The sequence below is a fragment of the Aythya marila genome (genome assembly GCF_965140915.1).
Source record: "Aythya marila genome assembly, chromosome: 3".
NCBI classification, from domain to species: Eukaryota; Metazoa; Chordata; class Aves; order Anseriformes; family Anatidae; genus Aythya; species Aythya marila.
The window spans coordinates 66,667,108-66,673,190 of record NC_139044.1 but is presented as its reverse complement, the minus strand read 5'-3'; positions in this window follow the sequence as shown (position 1 = coordinate 66,673,190).

The window sequence follows — 6,083 nt, the reverse complement described above, 5'->3', positions numbered from 1 at the left end:
TTATTGGTCACTATAGCTAGGCCTGATTTCACTTCCTTCATCAAAGTGTAACTCAGAAGTGACTTTGTCACTGGAATTGTACCAGTGTAAAGTTGGTGTGATAAGATGATCTGCTCCACTATTTGAAAGGTTATTGCTCGTAGAGGAGGGATTCTCTGCAAAAATATTCTTCATTATTGTGCCATTGCCTTTCTATGGTTATTTGTACGTAGACAAACCAAATGTACAGAGACAGAAGTAGATGTTAAGAAAAAATATAGTCCTCTGGTAGTAAAAAAAAAAAAAGAAAAAAAAAAAAAAAAAAACTTGCTGCAAACATTGAGGACATTGTGTGTGAAGTCATGGAAACTGTTAATGACCACAAGAGACTTAGTTACTGATGACTCAGAAGGGGGTAACTTTCAATTTTTATCTGTAGATATACAGCTGTCTCATCTGGCACTCATTCCTGCAGCTATTGAAGGCAGGAGAGAGACATAAAAGGCCTATTCAGAGGAAAACTACTTTTGAATTAACCTTTGTACATGTCCTTGCAAATAAAGAAGTGAATTCACAATATGCGTCATTGGAAATTATTAAACCTAAGTGTTTGTTTTTTTTTAAATGTACATTTCAGGGATAAGCCTTCATTTTTCTTTTCTCAAAATCCCTGCATCCAAGTGCAGCCCTGTGAAGCCCTGTGAAGGCTCTCTAGTCCTTGAAGAGCTCAATACTGTTTTCACTACATTGAGTACTGGGAGGAACTTGGTGCATGCCCAGGATGCATTCTTACTTGTCTCAGGAAGGGAAGAAGTCCTGCACATTGCCAGTACTTAAACCACAAGATTTCCAGCACCAGGATGTAATCAAACAATATTATTAGAACATTGACAGCTAATAAAGAAAATCAGGAAAAAAATGTTAAAAAATCTAATGATATTGACAGAATTTCACATTTGGTGTTCACCATACTGTGGGCTCATATTTGTCATATTCTCTCTTCAGACCACTTGCTTTTATCTCAGGAGTTTCACTAGGACCAAACATTTCACTAGGACCATTTATGATTACAGTCTTGTTATTTTGAGGCTCGGTGAATCTGGAACACTTAAAATGCACCTCCTCACACTTGCGGTTAGTCCCCATCTTCTCATCCTATCCCAATTGGCCTATTATGCACATATTTACAGCACTTTGGAGGTTGCACTCTGTGATCCTATTCTGTGATCTTTGAACACAATATGGAACACATGACATAGGAAAGATGACAACTTCTTCACCAGGGGAGGGCTGGGCTGCCTTGTGACTCCCATTGAGCTGCAGATGCCCAGACTGTGGATGAGATAATGCCCTGATTTCTCCTGCCATCACATCTTCAGAAGAGGCCACTTCTGTACATAAACCACCTTTCTTCCAGGAGCTCTGATGGAAAAACCTTTTTGGCTGCACTGTGGAGGGGTCAAGGCACCTGAAGACATACATTCAGACTACAGTGAGCAGCAGTTGGACAGTAAATCATTAAGCATGATAGAGAGATAAGTAGATAGACAGATAGATGGATAGATGGATGGAGGGAGAGAGAGAAAGGGAGAGAGAGGATGTCTTTTAACATGGACCTTACTATCATGGTCACTAAATTCTCCATTGCTTAAAGGAAGGCAGTGAAGGTTTTTTCACATGGAAAAACTGCTGAATTAATTTAGTTTAACTCATGTGAGAACATAAAAATTCATTGACTTATTAGTGCTGTATATTAATTGGTAATCTATGAACTATATATTAAGGACTAACATCAGATCTAACACAATACTAGGCTCTTAGAAATGTTAGCATAAACATGTATAAATTTCTAAACACCGATCTATATCTTATTCCACAAAATGCTAGTCTTTGTAAGTCCCTGCTTACTGTTTAATCTGGTCATCCTTCTCTTCATTATTAACAATTATGAATCGTTATGGACAAGACAGTTTTGAGCATCCTTTTCACACACACTGTCTGCATTCACAATACTGTATTACCAGCCATTATTATCCTGGCTAGAGGAAGGACCTGTCAGGCACCTTCTCAAAGTAACAAGAGCACATATGCTTATTCTCCAATCGTACTGCTTCAGTCAAACATCTATCACACAAATTTCATGTCTAGGGAAGTCAGTTTACTGAAGATACTTGAGTTATTTTTGGATTTCTTTTTCAAAAAAAAAAAACCTCTGAAAGAGAGGAAGAAAACTCCAGATATAGACATCAGTTATGCTCAGTTGGTAACACTTTATTACCAGGATGATGAACAATCAAAAGGCACTGGTGGGTCAGTTTTAGGGACAACAGACATGTGAAAAACAGACTCCAAACTTTACAATCTTTGCTTGGGACATATGCTCTGTGACTTTTCCACAGCAGTTCTGTTTTCATGCAAGGGTTTGGTTCCAGATGGCAGTGGCAGATTGCTTGTCTCCATCTGCCTCCCAAACATTACAGGGTTTGGTGGTGCTAAGCTGGAAGCACTCCTCCAGTCAAAGCACATCTGAGCCCCGCAGTATGTGGCATCACTCCCAGCGCCTTGCCAAGCTTCAGTTTAGAAGTTGCTGTCATTCTAATGCATTTTGGTTTTGAGAAGCCGGCTGGTTACCATCGTACTTTCCTATTTCAAAGGATGCAATTGGAATTAATCACCAAGACCTGAAGGACGCACACCAGAGAACATTCCTGATACTGAAAGAAGTTTTAGTTTTGTCATTATGCAGATTTATTTTTTTACTGTTGAGCCTTTATCGTGTTGCTAACAATGACCCACACCTACTCTGATGCCAAATTATATAATATATAATAATAGAATATATATATTTTTTTTTCTGTTTGAAAAGATGTGAGAGAATAAGAATATCTTGTAATTGGTACCCTACAAACTGAAAAGAAGGACTTCTGAAAGTAATAGCATAACTATGAATTGTCTGGGCCACTTGCTCCAATCTTAGTTCAAGCTCTAAACTTCATCGATGTGTTTTTTTTTTCATAAAATAGTAACAGGACGGATAAGAAGATCAGCATGCTTGTGCTTTGCTTAGGCCATTTGTACTGAAAAGGAAAAAATAACAAAAGCCTTATTTAAAGTATTTTTATAAGATCTTTAAGACGAAAGTAATGGTTTCTTCCTTTTATCATAAGTATTTCTGACATTTTGTTTCAATGAGGATTTCATTTTAAAGAATTCTTTCCACATGGGATTTGTAAAACAATGTCTCCACGCTTCCTTGTCTTCTTGAGCAGTGCAACAAGCTCTGCTGGGGAATATTCTGTGTTTAATAAATCATGTTAGAGACCATATAGAGATGTCCTTTACCTTCCTGTGGACACAGTCATTTTAGAAAAAAAACAGATTTTTCTATATTGCAAACATTATCTTTTCTAAATATACTGCAGTTGCAACTTTGATTCAGCAAAATACTTATGCACCTGTTTCTGCCTATTCAATTCATCTGGATTTAGGAGTATGCTTGAACACTTTGACAGGCCTATCTTCTGGTCTCCTGTAGAGAAATGAGAATATCAGAGTTATTTCCTTAGCTTTTTGTAAATCACTTCTTGAAGACAAAGAAACATTATCTTGGCTTTGTGATGTAGTGTACTGCTTTGTCTCCCTCGTGGTTTGAGATTTGGAAGGGCTTTGGCCAGGTCTAAAGCTCCAAGCTAAGTGGGAGGATTGAAGACACTTAAACCTGCACCCATCACTGCAGGAAATTGGTCAGATAAAACTGAAATTTCAGCAAAGATTCTCCTGACTAGATTTCAAGCCATTATCTGGCTTAAGATACGGGATCAAAATATACGGGAAGTCTTGCTTGTGAGCCCAGATTTCCTAATTCTTTCACGTTTGAACCATGAAGAGAAAGAAGAGATTGGACTGTGCACTTAGGCACATGGTCTGAACTTTTGGGTAGACCTGTGCGGTGTCAAGAGTTGGACTTGATGATCCTTAAGGGTCCCTTCCAACTCAGGATATTCTATGATTTTATGATTCTATATAGGATTAATTGTCAATAAGTTAAAGTTGTTACTGAGGGGTAGGGAGAGGAAAAAATTGGAAATAGGCTGCACAAGTAAAGACCCACAGTACTAAGTGTCCCAGACAGACAGTCATTCCCAGTGAGGGGTTTCTGGGCTGGGAATGTGGAGCTGGACAGAAGAACTTGGTCAGCCTGGCAGGGAATTGGGGGCATGCCAGCTGCCTGCAGCTGTCCCACTTCCCTGGGCTCTGGGAAGGCAGCAGAGAGAAATGCCTTCTCATCCTGTTCAGACCTTTTGTAGCTTCAGCCCTTAGAATCCATCCCTTTCTGCCTTTAGTCCATTTAGGAACAGTGGCAGAGGACAAGAGAGAGAAGGTAACACAAAGAAGAAAGGAGGAAAATGCAGTTCTTCAGTGTTTGAAGAATCTGAACATGGTCTTCTTGAAAGTGTTTTCACTAAGGAAGAAGGAAAACACAGAGAGAAAATAATTAACAACAAATGGATTCATTTAAAGTTGAGGAGGATTTTTTCTATTTTTTTTTTCGTTTCTGATGCTTTTAACTTCTGCCATTCATTAGACCAACAGCAAAAGAGAACAAAAGTAACTTGAATAGTCTCATAATCTGCTCTATTTAAATAAATAAGGCTCACAAACAAGAAAAATAAATTAAATCCTTGCTTTTAGCTGGAGAGAGAACTAACAATTGCATTACTGGGAAATATGCCATTTTCTCTAAAGTTTATATGTAAAGTCTAAAAATTCACTAAGCACTAGTGGCATAAAGAAAATTGAGAGGAGGGGTGAGTCTGTTTTTTTCACCACTGATTTCAGCACCTTCTGATTTGTGTGGTTGGGAAAAAAAATATATATATGAAATTGTGATAGACCTGCTTTGGAACTAGAGCTATACAAGCAGAAAGAAAGACTCACTTTTTTTTTTTTTTTTTTTCCATGCAATCTTGTTCAGGATTCTGCTGTAAAAGAAATGTGCAAGGATCTGGACTTTAAGGACTAATCGTTTTAAATCTACAATTACATTAATTAAATATTTAACCTTGCCATTTTCCCATCTTATTTTAGAAGATACAAAATTAATTGATGAATAAATAAAGTTTTACTTTATTTTACTGTGCATTAAGTTTTGAAGAAACCTGCACGCTTCTAGGTATTTCCTCACATGTCCTTGACTTTGAGTTTTGCTACCAGTAGAGATAATTGGATTAACTTGTGTACCAGCTCTAGCCCAGCTGTAGCAACATGGATTATGTACTTGTCAGACATATTTACTGTGCCTTTTGGCCTTCTGCATTATTTTAACAGCCAACTCTCTAATAGAGCATATTAGGCAAAATTCGTGATTTTTCTGTTCTAGCTGGAACACTTTTAATGTTGTTTTGTTTGTTTGTTTGTTTTAATGTTTTTACAAATTAAAGGGTAACTCTGAATTTACCCAACTATCTCCAGCACAAAGCACAAATTAAAATGTTCTATTAATCCTTTCTCTAAGTTTCAATATTTCATAGGGAATTTTGAAATACAAGTTTTTTTAAAGTAAATCATTGTGGCAGCACATTTTATACACCACTAGGAAGCTAACTAGCCACTTATCAGAGATACATTTAAATAAATAGGAATGGAGTACCATGCAATTTTAGAAATTCTTTGCAGATTTACATATTGTGAGCTTAAATGCCAGTTTATACTGGCATTCTTAAGGAAGATTGCTATTATAAATTGTGCATTCATTTTCTCTAGTGCAGGATCCTTCACATAGCAAAATCTCAGGGTACATCCCTCTAAGTTATCAGTCATTATCTCCAAAACTCAACATTAATTAATTTATTTCAAAAAAATAATGTATTTTCAGTGAGTCAGCTCAAGATTCCAATTAAGTGAAAAGTTCACATTTTATAGTGTAACAGGTTCAAAAACTTTACTAATTATTTTTCTGCTGAAAAATACCATCTGTTTCTTGGAAAAGAAACAGTTTGTAATGAAATCTGCTGTGAGTGAGAGCTGTAAGCAACAACAATGAACAGTCTGATGACAAAAGCACTCAGTGAGTCTGTGAAAACCTTGGTGCAATTCCAATCTTC